At 41.3% G+C, this 17255-nt stretch overlaps 1 protein-coding gene across 11 annotated transcripts in view; it reads right to left on the reverse strand.

Moving 5' to 3' along the window:
- Nucleotides 1–17255, reverse strand: part of EPB41L3 (erythrocyte membrane protein band 4.1 like 3) — a 210059-nt gene that overhangs the window by 162048 nt on the left and 30756 nt on the right. The window lies entirely within an intron of this gene.

Here is a 17255-nt window from a genome sequence, read left to right on the forward strand (position 1 = left end):
ATCAACAAGAGAGTGTGTAAATAAACTACAGTATGTTCTACACTTGAGAATATTAACAAAATAAATGTAGTACAACATACACAATACAGATGAATCTTCCCAGTAAAAGGGTAGTCTCAAAGGATTATATGCAACACTGTGCCATTTTTAGAAAGTTAAAAACAATTTAAATGGAAAGTTTCTTTTTCAGAATACTTAGGAATGCTGTAAGTTTGCATATAAAGAAATGTAGAGGAATAACAAGCAGGAGGCACAAGATGAGGTCCTTGCTGGTGGAGGCTGGATGAAATGAGGGAATGTCCAATGGTTAGATTAGGTTTACTGCCAAAATGCTAGCTTTTGTTTGAGAGGTGATCTCATAGGTACATATAGCATTATTTAAAATCTCTAACTAATAACTGAATAAGTAAATAAAAAGATAACATTGATGAGAGTGTATCCTTAGCCAAAGATTATTAATAGTTTTGTATATGTGAGGTGCTAAAAACATGCAAAGAAGTAAGAAAAAACCCCAACAAATAAACTGAAACTGGGCCCTGATCAGGTCCGTCAGTCTCTGAAGCTCATACTCTCACCAGGGCCACTCTTCTGTTCTCAACCAGAGACATACAAAAACAGCTCAAGTTACTCCCATTCACCCATGATGATGGTGTAACCTTGTGTAAGGGTCATAACCAGAACAGATCAACTTATTTTTTCCAGATAGTGTAGAAAGGCATGAAAGATATTACCAGTCTAATAGATACCACCGGTCAACACATGGACTGACCTAGGCTAGAATCCTGGACCTACCGCATCACTAAAGGGGAATGTCCCACTCTCACAGTTTTAGTTTCCTCAGGATGTGATGATCAGTGATGATGATAAAGGTGATGATCATCACAACTGACACTTTTAGTTGCTTAGAAAGCAGAGCATCAACAGTTTTTATATGCCCCTCACTACACGCTCTGAGGCGTGAATTATTATTATTTCCAATTTAAAGATTAAGTGACTGAAAGAAAAAGAGGTTAAGAAATTTCCTCAAAGTCACACAATTATGGTGGAAGAGTCTTGAACCCAGCTTTCCCCCATTCCATTGCTCAAGTTCTTAAAGGCTAAGATGCATACACACATATACACAATGTACAAATATACACATATGTACAGAAACAAACATCCATGCATGAATAGATACATATGCATAGGTATACATAGATATATACTCATGTACAGACACACATATGTGTGCAAATATACTTATATATACTTGTATGGACTCATATATGTGTAGACACATAAATATAGAACACACTCATACACACATATAGACACACCATATACACATGTATAGACACATACATGTATAGGTACACATCCATATCCACATATGTATAGATACACACTCATGCACACATATGTACAGACAAACAAACACAAAATGTTGCCTAGCTTTTCCAATATTGCTCAATTTATTACCTATTTTTAAAAACATCCTGATCCCTCTCCTTTCAGCGCACATCACATACAATTGGCCATGTGAGAAACAACTCAACTTAAAATAAATGAAATTCACTTGGAGCACCAGGCCCCATGATTTTCATTCTGGGGCTCCTTGTTATAAGCACTATATGTGTTTTCAGCACATGCTTGTTGTCATGGCCTGTCCCTCCACATCAGCAGGCCCCCGAGCCTCTGCGCCTCATGGCCTGTCTGTCCCTCCACATCAGCAGGCCCCCGAGCCTCTGAGCCTCATGACCTGTCCCTCCACATCAGCAGGCCCCCGAGCCTCTGCGCCTCATGGCCTGTCTGTCCCTCCACATCAGCAGGCCCCCGAGCCTCTGGTTGTGCCTTACTCTCAGCTCATCTGGAGGGTGAGGCCCACATCTGACATTGGCCTGAGAGTGAACTGAGTGGAAGCTAATTAGTCAATATTTGTAATCAGATCTCTCTAAAGTTGGGAAAATCCATCTACCTTTTTTGGTGTGACACAATCACCTGGACAAAAATTTTATTTTATTTATATTGATATATAGCAGATGGAGTCTGGAATGTAACTAGTGCATAATGAATGGCAGCAATTATTATTATAAAAAATAAAACTCACTATTATTATTCTCTATGTAGAATCTAGTTTTCGTACATTTGGTCTTTGATATCTTATTTCGGGAGCTCTTTAGTTTTGGGGGGTTTACCCCTATAGTGTCTAATATAAAGTTCTCCCAAGAGTTCAGTTATAAGTACATTCTCTCTGATTTAATTTTAAGAGGCTCCCGACTCCTGAGAAGAATGAAGGAATACATAGGTTATGATCTTCAGTACTTTCTGCTGATGTAAATAAGTGAGGTCATGTAAGAGTTGGAAGTGGGATATAGAAATGCAAAAAAAACACACCCAAAAACTTTACAAACTCTGAATCTCTAAAATACGTGAGAACCAGATATGTTCACTGCTAACAGAAAAAGTGAATGGCACCCTCACTCCCCTACTCATACACACACACACACACACACACACACACACACACACACACACACGCCGTGATTTAGCTCTGTGACATTCATCAAATGATCAAATGTCACTCAGGTCTTCAAAACACAAACACGTAACTTTTCAAAAGACTGAGATGTTATGGATTCACCTATGGCTTTCACATGAAAGACAGAAAAGGAAAAGAAAAAAATCACTACTTGGAATGAGTCTTACATCGAACTAGAAAATTTTCTTTTATGATGCCTTTGTAGAGAGCCCCTCAGCCATTTCAAGTCCAAAGGGTTGGCTCTCCGATCAAATCCCGAAGGTAGTGGGACTCCCTAGTTACTAAATGTTGCTCACACATCAAAAGAAATGCAGTGAAGGCTGTAATATAAAACCACGCTACAAAAAGTGCTAAATGCAGAAGAGACAGAGAAGCCAGGATTGCTGGAACAGCTTTACAAACTCTTCATCCCACAGAGTTGAAAACAGGTAAAGGAAAGCAGGGCAGGGGACAGAAATCCAGCAGCTGCCTCAAGGCTGGTTAGAGATCTGTGATTTAAATATATATTTCCACAGAGAACAGAATCACATCTGGAGCCTACAATTTAATTTCTCCCAACATTAAACAGATGCTTACTTTTAAAATGCCAAACAGTGTATATTTAAGTATATTCTAAAGTTAATGTTTTCTAAATACGACTAATGCAACGTGGTGTTTTTTGCAGCATCCCAAAAGGTTTCAACACAGAGAATATTAGTGCTAGAAAGGACCAAAGGAATGAGCTCTTCCAGCCCTCATTTTAGGAGGGAAGAAACTGAGTCCCAGATAGCTAAGAGGCGTATTGATTCTACACAAATAGTTTGTGGCTGAGCGAGAAGTACAAACTAAATGGTGGTTTTCACTTTAGATATTTTAACCTCATGGAATTACAGGAGTTGTCAGGAAAGTCTAAGTACAAACTAAAAACACTTTCCAGGGCCCTGGCTGGGTGGCTCATCAAAAGGTTGCAGGTTCGATTCCCATCAGGGCACATATCTGCGTTTCGGGTTCCATCCCTGGTTAGGGTGTGTATGGGAGGTAACCGATCAATATTTCTCTCTCACATCGATGTTTCTCCCTCTCTCAAAGCAATAAAAACATATCCTCGGATGACGATTAAAAATAAATAAATAAAAGCACTTTCTGGGGATGCGTGAGGGACATGAGGTTGGCAGCACTGATGCTGGGGTTTCAGTAGGGCCAGGAAAGGGTCCCCAAGAAGTCTCTGGCCTCCCCCAGCAACAGGAGCAGAGCAGCAGAGAGGAAGGTCGCAGGTGCCGCTGGGTAACTAAAGAATACTATGCCAGCGACATACCCTCCCTATTCCAGGAGAAAGCTGGCCAATAGAGAGAAAATCTGGAAAGGATTCTGAAATTCCTGAGATTAGGCAGAGAGACAAGTCAGGGATGTAATATTATTTATTTTTAGTATACTATTTAACTCCCAGGCAAGGGTGGCTGAGAACAATAGGTCATATCAATTGTAGAAAACACACCTACAGTCCTGAACACTTGCCAGGCCAGGTACTCCACACACATTAGCTCTTCTAAACCTCCACCAGCCTCACAAGACAGGCCTTCGTCTGCCCACTGCATTGATGAAGCCAGAGACGCCGTGGCAGAGTCATCATTTTAATCCAGGTCCGCAAATCATCCAGGGACAGCCGCAGCTCCTGGCATGACCCATTTACTAGAATCACCTTTTAAACAGGTCATCAAAAATCAGCAGGCACTTCCCACCCTTTGCCTTTTCAGAATATTATCTGGATACAGCTGACTACAAGAGGGAAAAAGTTTACTTCAAGAAAATTATGTCACAAACAACTCCTTATTTCCTCATTTCTAACATGTACTTTTCTCTGAACATTTCAACATTTCTGAAATCAGGATGTGAAATTGATTCATATATTTAATGTGATAGGGTTTTCTCCCTGAAAAGCTGCTATTAAATTGATGGGGTAATCATATAGCATAGGAGAGCTGAAGTGCTGTGCTATATTTTACAGATGATAAATGCCTTTGAAATTTCAGATTAACTCTTTCAAGGGACATGATTCTGGAAAAATAATCCTTAAATGCTTCCCCAACATGTTTCTGACCTGGAGCATGTCTTTAGGCTCTCTATCCATAATACCACTGAATATAGGGGTATGGCAAAACCTGGCAAAGAGCCCAGTAGGCGTGGCTCAGTGGTTGAGCATCGGCTTATGAAGCAGGAGGTCACAGTTCAATTCCTGGTCAGGGCACATGCCTGGGTTGTGAGCTCGATCCCCAGTAGGGGGCATGCAGGAGGCAGCTGATCAATGACTGTCATCAATTGATGTTTCTGTCTCTCTTTCCCTACCTCTCTCTGAAAGCAATAAAAACAAACATACTAAAAAATAAAACTGGCAAAGAGCTGAGGCCTTTATTTCCTGGATTCAGACTTTGAGGATCATCCAGGGCCTGCCAGTCTGGCAGATCCAAAATTCCTGGAGTGGCTCTGCTGTAACAGAAGGTCATCCCACTTGACAGGTGTAACCTGAAAGCGCCCACTATGTGTGATATGTAGTGCAAGGTGTATTTTGCTGTTGTCATGGTGCTGAGTTTAACATTAGCAGATCACCAATATTTCCTAGGAAGGCTTTAACTTAAACATTTGGTTCATTTTGTAGTTTTACAAAGTTACTGAAGGTCTCTGGATCTCTTTTCCCCATCTGTAAAGTAAAATTAATAGCACCTACAACATAGAGCTATTGTAAGGATTGTTACCTGTTAAGCCTGTTAACAAAAGTTATCGCAGGCTTCTTTGTGAAATAAAATGAAGCATAAAGAACAAAGAGAAAGATAAAAAGATTATGGCACATAATAGGTGTCCAATAAATGTTAGTTACCTTCTCTGAGTAATAGTTTATGCTTCTTCCTATCACAAAGGAATTTCACCACTCTAATCAATAAGTATGTATCAAAGTACTTCATCTCCTTCAAAGTGAAATCTGTAGCAAATTAAAACCAAAGGCATACAGCTTCAAAGAGAAGGCTGACTTGAATTAAAAAATGAATGTAATACTAAGTCCAGCATGAGACGATGACTCAGAAAATTGGACTGCACGGCTGTGTGACTCTCACTGTACCAGTCAATGGGTGCCTTGTGTAGAGGACAGTGCAGTTTCCCAAAAATTAACAGAATGACCCTTCTATCCCTTCAGGAATAATGAGATACTTTTCAAGAAAGAAGACTCACAAACTGAAATTTAAAAGAGAGGGAACGGTAAATAAATATGCTAGGTGAAGTGGATATGTTTTAGTTTTTGTTCTTCCTGAGTTCTTATACTTTCACCCGATTGCCATCTCAGTTGTAAAAGAAGTGGATGCTGCCTGTTAGCTGTGCTGAAATGATTGCCTATATGAGACCCTCTATGTGTTCCTGCTACTCAAATAATATAAAAAGATCTTAAATAGGTATCTCAAAACAAGCAATGCAAGTACAGACCTATTTAAAAAATACATGATTCTAAAAAAGTAAAAGAAAATAATAGAAATGATTCTGTTGTGCACTGCTCTGCCACATGTATTTACCAGCGCCGATTTCCTCAAAGAGAACACCAGAATTCTATCCTGCTAATTTAATCTCCATTAGGTATCCAGATCCATTTTCTACCTTACTGAGCTCAGGACTAGGGAGTTGGGGGGAGGGTTTTGCCCCTATGAACCACATCCCTCAGGCGGCCTGGCTCTCTGACTTGGGTTCTCTTTGGTGATCAGGACTGAAGACATGCAGGAGAGAGAGGCTAGGGTATTTTCCCCAAGCTTCCTTCCTGCCTAGGTGCCATGCATCTGCCACTGGTCACATCTGCTCCCAGGTCCCCTCTATGTCTGCTTGCAGTGGCTCTGTTAACACTGTTTGCTCCCCTCACCATTTCAGACTAAGGTGGTAAAGGCTTTCCACAACTCTGGTCCTCAGCACCCCTTGTTGGCTTCTATAAACTCCTCTGTGTCACATTCTTCAGAACTCATGGCTGGGTGTGCCTCCTGCTACCTGTGAAGGTCCTGACTGATATGCCCACAAATCAAGCCAATGGATGCTAAAATTTGTTCCTTACTTCAATAATTCAGCTAGAGCAAAATTCCATATTTTGGCATATGCCATTTTGAAAAAGTCATTTGTTTGACCAAGCCACACTAGACAGAGAAGCTGAAAGACTCAAGGATCGTATGTGATAGACAAGATCGGGCGCGTTCAGAGTGGTATGGCTGTAGACAAGGATCGTATGTGATAAATAAGTAGTGCAAATATTTTTAAAGTATCAACAAATTGTATTGCGTTGTGTTTTTCTGTGTGTGGTACTGTTAAAGATAAACAGGATTTTATGGATGGTAAGTTATTTCCAAAAGTAATTACTTAGCAGCTTGGTTATTCAGTGTGCTCTGTGAAGCCCAACAACACGACACATTTACAGGCAGGTGCCGAATAAACGGAGTTGGTGTTCGAAGCCTTGGTGTCCCAGGTCATTACAGTCATCGTTTTTTAATCTGTTCAGAACCCTCACAATTCTGAAGCCCTTTACCTGTATAGGAAGCAGCAGCAAGGCCTTAACTCATTAAAATAGCCTGAGTAAAGATGAATAAATTGCATATTTTGGCTCATAACATTTAAAAAATTCATTATAATAGGTTTTAATATGTACCTTGGAAATAAAATTTAACCTATATAGGCATTAGCCCTGTCTCAAGTTAATTAGTAAGGGGAACAATATGCACCTCTGAGGAACAGAAATGAGCAGGGAAGGGTAGAAATTAATCAAATGCCTATGGGCCTTATAATGTGAAGAGGACTGTCTTGGGAAAGTGCACTAGTAGCACAGACCCTTCCTGCTTCTGTTCTCTCACGTGACATCCGTGGAAATTTCCAATATGATGTGAAAGTAACCAACAAAGGATTAAAAAAGACAATGCAGAAAGGGAAAGTGGGAGAAAGGGTGGGGAGGGAGGGAGAGAGAGAGAGAGAGGGAGAGAGAGAGAGAGAGAGAGAGAAAGGGAATTTTTATTCTGGAGAGAAACTGGAGTTTATTTGTTTGACTCTTATAATTTATTAATTTAATAAAATAAAGTAATTCTGTATGACAATGAAAATGAGAACTAGGGTGAAAATAAATCAGCTACAATTATCACAATGATTTCCCCTGTATGATGAATATAAGCCTATTGGAAATACCCGATTCAATCCCTTAATACCTAACCTCAACTTGACAAAAGTAAAATGCAGTTCACACAAAGGAACACTAAAATAACACACTTTAAAACAATATTCACCTCTTGAACAAGATCGCTGCGTAGATAACCGCTGTACCCGCTGCCTCCCTCAACCACATCAAAATTACAACTAAAATACAGAACCACTGTTACTCAGAACCTCCTGAGATCTGGCTGCACAGGAGCCCGACAACCGGGGAACTGAAGAAGCACTGAGACCGGCAGGAGGGGCGGAGGCGCGGGAGGGTCGGGGCTGAATCGCAGAGATGCGGCCGAGGTTTAAACCCGGGAGGGACATCTCGGGGATGGAGGTTTCCTGGAGGAGTGAGGGCCCCCAGCCCAGGGCTCCAGGGCCGGGAAGAGACCTCTCCACAACTCCGGGCTGTGAAACCAGCGGGGACTGTCCCTGAGGGTCACGGAGGCTGCGGGAGCCCCAGCAGCTCCTCTAAAGGGCCCGGCACGGACTCACTCGGACGCTCCCTCGGAGCCCAGCGCCGGGCAGCAGCCTGAAAGGACCCGGGACACTCGGGGAGGAACTGACCTGCCTGAGATCAGGGCGAGAGGTGGAGGGGTGGCTTCCTCCCAGGCAGAAGGGCTGGCGGAGGCCATGGCTCCTTGGCGAGTCCTCCTGCACACAGCCGGCAGGCAGGCGCCATATTTGAGTCCCCAGCACCTGACTCCCACCTTTGGCCCCGCCCCGGGATTCCCGGAGGCCCCGCCCCTCCCCACCTGCAGCTCATCCAGGCCATTTCCAGGGGCTTTTCTGTGCAAGTGGCCTCTCGAGCCTCATGCTTAGGACTTTCCTAAAATCTCTCAAACAAGCAGCAGCAGGCCCCACATGGCTTGATAAGTGGCCCCAGGCCTGGCACTAGTGGCAGCCTGCACTGGCTCATAGCTTGGCCTCTCCTGGACACCTCCAAGCCCAGCACAAGTAGCAGCCAACTATGGTTTGCTGTGTAGCTCATGCTGGGTGGCCCTGGGCAAGGCACTGGCACAGGCTCACTTTGCACCTCCCATGAGGCCTCAGAGACAGTGCACCTGGTGGTCAGACTCAACCACGCTGGATTACAACCCTACCACATCCACGAGTGACACACTCAAGGGGCGCACTTGGTGAACACCAAAGCTCCACTGAAGTAAATCCTGCTCTATAGGGGTGTCTCCAGCACAGCAGCTCTTTGGCTGTAGTTGCAGCTGGTCCTCACAGCTGATTGGCCTGGGGGTCAATTCCTCCCAGTGATGCCAACAGCAACCAAGGCTCAACTACAACAGGACAGTGCACACAGCCCACACAGGGGAGCACCTAGAAGGCCCAGCTCAGGTGACTGGGAGGCTGAGCCACTGGACCCTACAGGACACCTACTACACAAAGCCACTCTACAAATTCCAGGAGACATAGCATCTCTACCTAATACATAGAAATAAGCATAGGGAACCAGCCAAAATGTGGAGGCAAAGAAATCTCCAGAAAAGGAACTAAATGAAATAGAACCAGGCAAGGTACTAGATGCAGAGTTCAGAATTATGGTTATAAGGGTGCTCAAGGATATTAGTAACACTATTAAGAAAACAAGTGAGACCATCGAGACATAATAAAATATCAATCAGAAATGAAGGCTACAGGAACTGAAATGAAGAATAACTTACAGGGAATCAATAGTAGAGTAGAGGACGCTGAGAATCAAATCAGCAATTTGGAATATGAGGAAACAAAAAACACCCAACCAGAAGAGCAAAAGGAGAAAAGAATCCAGAAATATGAAGATAGTGTAAGGAGTCTCTGGGACAACTTCAAACGGCCCAACATTTATGTTATTGAGGTAACAGAGGGAGAAGAAAGAGAGCAAGAAATTGAAAACCTATTTGAAAAAATAATGACTGTCAGTTGATTTCTTAACAGAAAGCTTGCAGGCCCGAAGGGAGTGGCAAGAAATATTCAAAGTGATGAAAAACATGGAACTACAACCAAGATTATTCTACCCAGCAAAGCTATCATTTAGAATTGAAGGTCAGATAAAGAGCTTCTCAGACAAGGAAAAGCTAAAGGAGTTCATCACCACCAGACCAGCACTACAGGAAATGTTGAAGGGTCTTCTTTTGGAAGAAGCTAATGAACAAAAGAACCTGACAAACTAAATAGATCCAGAGACATTGATGCATGCAACAGATGATCATATTTCAGAGGGAAGAGAGAAGGGGGGTGGAGGGGGGGAAGACATTAACCAAAGAAGTTATATGCATATATGCATAACCCATAGACACAGACAATAATAGGGTGAAGGCCTGGGGAGGGGCTAGGAGCAAGGTGGAGGGGGTCAAATGGGGGGGGAAAACGGGACACCTGTAATACTTTCAACAATAAAGATAAATTTTAAAAAACAAAAAACCAAAAACAATATTCAGCCTCATAGACAAACATTTAAATAAATATAAAGTGCCATCTCATACTTACTGAACTAGGAAACACAAATTAAAATAATAAGTCTGTTGGCAGCAGTTGCAAGGAGCCCCGTAAATTCCTGTAATTATTGCAATAAACTTAGAGAACAACCATGCAGTAGCCAATATGAGTCAGACTATTGATCACAGCCTGGGACCCAGTAATCCCACTTTAGAATCAGTACCCTCAAGATGCAACTCAAGAGGAAAAAAATTGTGTGTACAAAGATGTTTCTTAATATGCCTTCAATGATGTGGAAATGGCCTTTTTACAACCATATGAGAGTAAGCTAAAAATGATATAATAATAAAACAAAGTAATTTGAAATTTGAAATACATAAGCTATATACATCTAGGAAAAGTATCTATGAAGCAATCTTGAGTGAAAAAGTAGAAATAAAATAGATTTATTCATTCATTCAATAGATATTTGTTAAATGCTTACTACTAGTGTCTCACATCCCTATGTTTACATCCCTTATTCTTTTGTAATGAGCATTTCTGTGCTAAGTACATTGGCCAAGGTCGCAAAGGTTTCATTGGTGAACAAACATCAGGAGTCTGTTACTGACACTAAGCCTCTAAAGGCTAAAGATTATCTCTCCACTAGAATTCAAACAATAGGTTCCTATTTCTATAGGCTTTGTGGCAAGTTGGAAAAAACAATATCTAAATAAAATCTTGAGACCTGCAAAGTGGAATTCATTAATAAATATAATGGCTTTAATTTTTCAAGAAAATAAAGAGTAGTGCCAATTATGATAAGATGTACTTCTAGGCACCCAAATATTTATGACTTCTTAGTTCAGTAAAAATTTGATTACTCTGTAGAAAGAAAGTGCATTTAACTTGAGAAATGAATATTTGAATACTTGTGCTGTACTGCACTTAGAGAGATGTAGGCACACTATGTTCCTGTAAGTAATTCAATGAGTAGGCAGATGATGCTAGGGGTTTATTATGGCTAAACACACAAAAAAGTTGATCATAATTTCCTTTTTCCATTAAGGAAAATTCAAAGCTAATTTTATGGTGTCAACTCATTACACAGTGTACTCTTATAAATGATAATGATAATAAGAAACCATTAAAATATTTGGCTGTCCAAATCAGACTTCTTTTTCCTGACAGACCCTCCCAGCCCAGCCCCCAGCCCCCAGTCCCCCAAAACAATTTACAATAGACCTACTTGAATCTGTTGTAAAAGATTAGTAAGAAAGGTATTTTATTTACAATAATATATATTGTTATTTATCTGTTACTCGAGGCGATAATGATGATACAAAAATATAGCTGTCAAGCCAGTAATTTAATTTATCTTTTTTGATCATGTGGCTGTAAAACATAGGAAGATATGGAGCTCCATTAGGCACATTTAATTATGTTTATATGATTCTCTAGCTCTGCGTAGTTTTACCCAAACTCGTTATAAAAAAAAGTATGAAAACAACAACCAAACCCTTTCTATAGTTTGCATACTCCCCAGCTTTCTCATAAATGTGTTTTAAAGATCAATTTCCCAAATCCTAAATTTGCCAATATTTTCTTTCGAGGTTTTGCAAAAGGAAAAGGTACACACCCCTCCTCCTTGTTCTACACACACTTTTTTTTTTGGTTTGGGGGCAGTTTTTTGGCTGCTGCTGTCTAAATGAGGACTCCTGCCAGGAGATCGACTCTGATGCTTCAAGGACACTAATCAGAGACACAGCTGGTGGCCGAGTGATCTGGATAAAAACACAGAGATCCTTTGATTATTTCAGCTTCTGTTTGCTAGCGTTTTTCTCTTCCATCACCGTTTAATGAAGTAAAATGTTTTTTGTCTTCCTCGGGGTAGACATTAATTTGAATTAAAAGGAGCAAATCACATCCCTAGGTATTTCCCACCGAGGCGAAAGGCTGGAGGGACAGGTGGGAGAGGAAGGCAAGAGCAGAGAGAACCAAGAGGGCGATGCCAACTGCTCCCTTCCTTTGAGGCCACCTCTCCCGCGCCCCTCTCTCCCTTTCCATTCTTCTGCAGACCACGAAGCTGGGCCAGGAGGAGACCAGGACAGGCACCCCGAGCTGCCCCGTGGGCTGGGAGAGCCGAGCTGTTCCCAAGGACATTGTTTGAGGCCCAGCCACCTCTGATCTGCAGCGTGAACAGCGAGCTCAGAGAAGGCGGGCCCACTCCTTGGCACCGCGAAACCCTCACCTGGGCCCTGCGCGCCTATTGCATTAGCGAGCTGAGCAGCCTCTCTGCAACTTGGCACATCCTCACCGAGTTCCCACCGTGGCAGCCAGCAGTCCTAGACCCTGTGCATTCACCCTCGAGAAGCTAAAACTTTCATTCACAGAAAAAAACTGTGCGTGAATGTTTATAGCAGCTCTATTCCTAATCGCCAAAAGCCAGATCACAATCTAAACATCCTTCAGTGGCAGAATCAGTAAACATGCCTTGGTCCATCCAGACAATGAAATGCGACTCGGCAATAAAAAGGAACAAATAATTGGCACATGCAACAGCTTGGATGAATCTCAAAGGCATGATGCTGAGTGAAAGAAGCCAATCTCATAAGGTTATATGGCTCCATTTATATGATATTCTAGAAAACACAAAACTATTGTGATGGGGAAGATCAGTGGTTGCTGGGGCTCTGGATAGGGGGTGGGTGTGACTGCAAAGGGACGGCATGAGGGAGTTTTTTGTGGTGATGAACTATTCTGTATCCTGATGGTGGTGGTGGTTACGTGAATCTATACACATGAAAAAAGTACATACAAAAAGGTAAAATTTATTGTATGATAATTTAAAAATATAATTAAAAATTTAAAAGGCTTTAATGAGGGGGGCAAAAAAATTCCAAACCTTAATCAATAAAAAACCCAAAGTGAAACACCATCTATCCATCATTTTCTCTCCTTTCCATTTCATAAACATGATGGAGTCTACACACTCTAATGCCTCACTTTTCAGGCTTAAGAGAAGTGATAGGATTTGCTTGAAGGGAAATATGTAGAAGAAATACTAGGAAAATAAAATTTTAAATGGCATTATAATGATCGCTAGAATTTTGGCTATGTCATTTTCTCTTGTAAAACCTGTATGAGAATTTCACCTTTATTCTGAAGCCTAAGTATAGGGTAAAAAAAGAACTGTCAGAAGTGAAAGAAAAGTGAGAACAAACAAAAACTTTCAAAAGATTTCAATATGTCCTTTTCAGGAAAGGCAGAATACCACAAAATAGATGGGTGATGTAATCTCTTACTGCCACTCCCCTTCCCAGAAAAACGAAATAATTGCCAAATAACCAACCACCAGGCCAACTGTTGTCTGAGGGGCGCTCCGGATTTCTTTCCTATGAAAGAAAACTAAGCTAACCATGGTCTGGACTTAAACAAAAACGCTTTAGACAACAGTGAATTTCCTCAGTGACTCTCACTTTTGAATACAGAGAAAAACAACAAACTAATAAACTATTATGATAAATAATTAACCTAAGAAGTTATGCTACAGGAAACCTCTAATTACAAAAATCATTCCAGCCTTAACACAGAAGTTTGATGAACCGTTAACTGGCATTGCAGGGATGGCCCTTGGAATCTCGGGGATCCTGGCTGGGCTGGCTGAGGGATGCCCTCCGGGGTTCCTCCCTGTAACCTTGCAGCACATACTCAGGAATGTGTAGGAGGAGGGGAGATTACACCAGCTACTTTCCTTGGGAGCAGCAAACACAGTATCCAGGCCCGGGACAGAGACGGGGGAGGGGCAGAAGGCTGAGGGGGCAGGTAGCCAGTGGTGCTCCCTGCCTCTGGGAGCCCCCGTGCCACACAGGCGTTACCACTGCAGCTATACATCACTGTGGGGACCTTTGGAGGCCTGAAAAATCATACCTCTGGGAACCTGCTATGTTAGCTCCTGCTTTATATAACAGCCTCGGGATGTTTTCAAATCAATTACCGTTAAAATAACACATATATCTTCTAGCTGTATCTGTTGGCATCGTTCCATCAATCACATCACTGCCCAAATGTGACGGCCATTCAGGTATAATGAAGGCCAGGGCATCTGTACTGTAATTGCACTTGAGAATCACCTGGGAGCCTTAAAAACCAATCTCCAGATATAAGGACTTAAGTGATGAGGCCCAGCAGCAATATGTCTAACTCCCCTCTTGATTGTAATGATGAGAACCCGTCAGCTCCACACCGTAGACCTTGGACTGTTTGACTGGTTCTATAGCACTGTATAGGCATGGTTTCCAGTGCATAATTTACCCCACTAAATTCTAAGTATCTGTTACCCACTCTTCCAATGCTGGTGCTAATTCTTCATTAAGTAAGACCTTTTGATTACTTTTCATGCACACAAAGAAGGTTATAGGACTTCCCACTCTGCTTGACCTAGTATTGGCAGGTAGAGAGGAAAAACACATTTTCTCTTTAGGCCTCGGGTTGTAATAAAATGTACAAAAATATATGACTTGTATTTTCCCTAAAAGTTCATTTAAATCGGTGATTTTAACAGGGGCTATTTCACCTTTAATTATGTCATCCTGAATCTTGACTGTGGGTTATATGTCTTCCACCTTCAGAGAAGACAATCACATCATTTTCCCTTAGTCAGCTTTTTATAAGGGAGCCTCAAAACTAGCTCTTTAAATGCTTTTATCCCCTGACAGTGGATGTAAGCAGCCTTTGTCTGTAAGTCCTAATACAGTCTAGCCCCAAGTACTAAGGGTAAGGATTCAATCGAACAGAAAACTTTCACCCTGCCCTATTTTTCTCTGAAATTAAACAACCAAGAAATGATGTTGGGCTACAGGAGGTCATCAAGGCACAACTATTGTAATTATAATCACAAAGGCCTAGAAAATGAATAGAAAATTATCTTTCTTACAAGAATTAGTTAAAACCTTGTTAGAAGACTAACAGGCCGTGTCTTATGAGCAGCTCTGAAGTACACAGAAAGAAACAGTGCACACTAAGCACACTGAGAGTAAGCAACTTAGTTACTAGTTCTCTAAAATGACCTATCTTTGGCTCCTTTAAAGTTGAAGTAAAAATATAAATGAAAATTCTAAGAAAGCTGAGAATGAGCCATGGTCCCCTCAAATATTTTCTGGCAGGAGGAATTTATGGCTCATTTCATTGTCCACTTTTGCAGATAATTGTGTGAATACTCAGAGTAGGATATATCCCACCCCATGACCTAAATCAGTGCCTTCTTCATCAGTAAGTGTTTGATACATATTTCACAAATGAAAGCTGGAGGAAATGTATCTGATGAGTCTCTGCATCAGAGCCCTTAGAAATGCGCTTACTTTCCTTAATAATTTACTGAAAAATTTCTAAGTCATTTCTTCTTAACCAAATCCATGAGGGCCATGGATGGGTGTAGGGGAATCTGTGAACCTCTTGCATTTGTATATAAATTGAATGTATACTCTAGAATGTGCCTCCCTTCCTGCCCACACACACACCCTTGAGCATCTTTATTGCTCTTTTCAAGTCTAAGAAAACTGTAATCCAAAAATCAATTTTTAAAAAATCACTGCTTTACATATATTTCTGTATAAACAATACAGTATAAGAGCTTCCTGAGATGGCTAAGCAATGAAATGAGCCACCTAAGGCAGTCTATCCTCTGGATGTTTACAGAAGAATAATTTCTGTTCTAATTGCTCCACACGACTCTTAGACTCTTATAGCATTGAAACTAGAAGGGCCATAGAGTTCACCTAGTTCAGTGGCTCTCAAACCGAAGAATGCACAGAATCGTGTGACGGGCATGTCAGAACACTGAGAGCTGAGTCCCACTCCTATGGTTCAGCAGGTCTGAGACAGAGCCCAGAAATGTGTTTCTAGTCAGTTACAGATGATGTGGATGCTACTGGTCTGCAGACCACACTTTGAGAACCACTGATCTAATCTTATTTCTTCATGTTATAAATGACTAGATTGAGACCTTCAGATGCTGGGTGTGATCTACCCAAAGCAACACAGTTAAGTTGGCCACCTGAGATCTAACCATACTCTGATTAACAAGGGGCCTCTTAGGCAGGTCACATGTGGGTCTCTGAAACTTGTAGTGACCACCACAGACACAAAAATGTGTCTCAACTGGAGACATTCAAACTAGTTTTACCTGATAATACTGAGGATATGAGAGAAAGGAATCTTTTATTCTGCTCATCTCACACAGAGAGTTGAGAATTTTGTTTTTTCTACTTCCTTTAAATAATAAATCTCTTGTGGCAGTTTTATTGCTGCGGCTAAAATGTTCCTTTGAAACAAAAACATTATGTCATCTTTCTGACAATGCAATAAGAAGATTCTTTTAATGGGGTCACTTTCATAGTGTCCTAATAATGACATATTTTTCCAAAAACCTTTTGAATAAGTTAAAAAAAAATTTTTAAGGCATATATTTTCCAGCATTTTGAAATCTCTTCCAGCTCTTCCTACAACTAAGCAGGACCACAGATAAATGTCTACAAGATTTGGCTTCACCGAAGTCTTCCACATCTTGTCTTGCTCTACCCTAGACTGCTAGGGGTCTAGCTTCATTCTACTGTTTGTTCCTAACCTCCAGCACCACCCCCACCCCGGATACCACCAGGCCCTCCCCACACGCCCTCTGGTTTTCACACCTCGGTCTTTCTTCTTCTTGGATCTCTGACTCATATTCTGAACCTGTCTTACAACTTCCTTTCTGATTCAGAACACGCAACACCACCTCTTTATAATATGACTTGGCTTCAGGATGCTCTCTTAGGAATGGCCTCTATTGTCCTGTTTCATCCTAACTCATCCTAACTATAACCCTTTAGTGTCACACATCAGACTGACAGTGCTGGTTCCAAAGCGTTGTAGAAAAAGTGAGCATAGCATGCTGTAGATGAAATGTGCTTTACTTCACATCACAATATATCAAACCACTGAAAAGCATCTGTAAAGCTTTCCTAGAATTTTTCTTACTTTTCCCATTCCCATGGTACCCACTTTCTACTGTTTATTTTATAAAAAGCTTCAACTATTCATTACACTTTAAAACTGAATTTCACATTAAATATGAATATAAAATATAAAACTTCATCTCTATTACATT

Source organism: Miniopterus schreibersii (genome assembly GCF_964146895.1).
Source record: "Miniopterus schreibersii genome assembly, chromosome: 10".
Taxonomy (NCBI): Eukaryota; Metazoa; Chordata; class Mammalia; order Chiroptera; family Miniopteridae; genus Miniopterus; species Miniopterus schreibersii.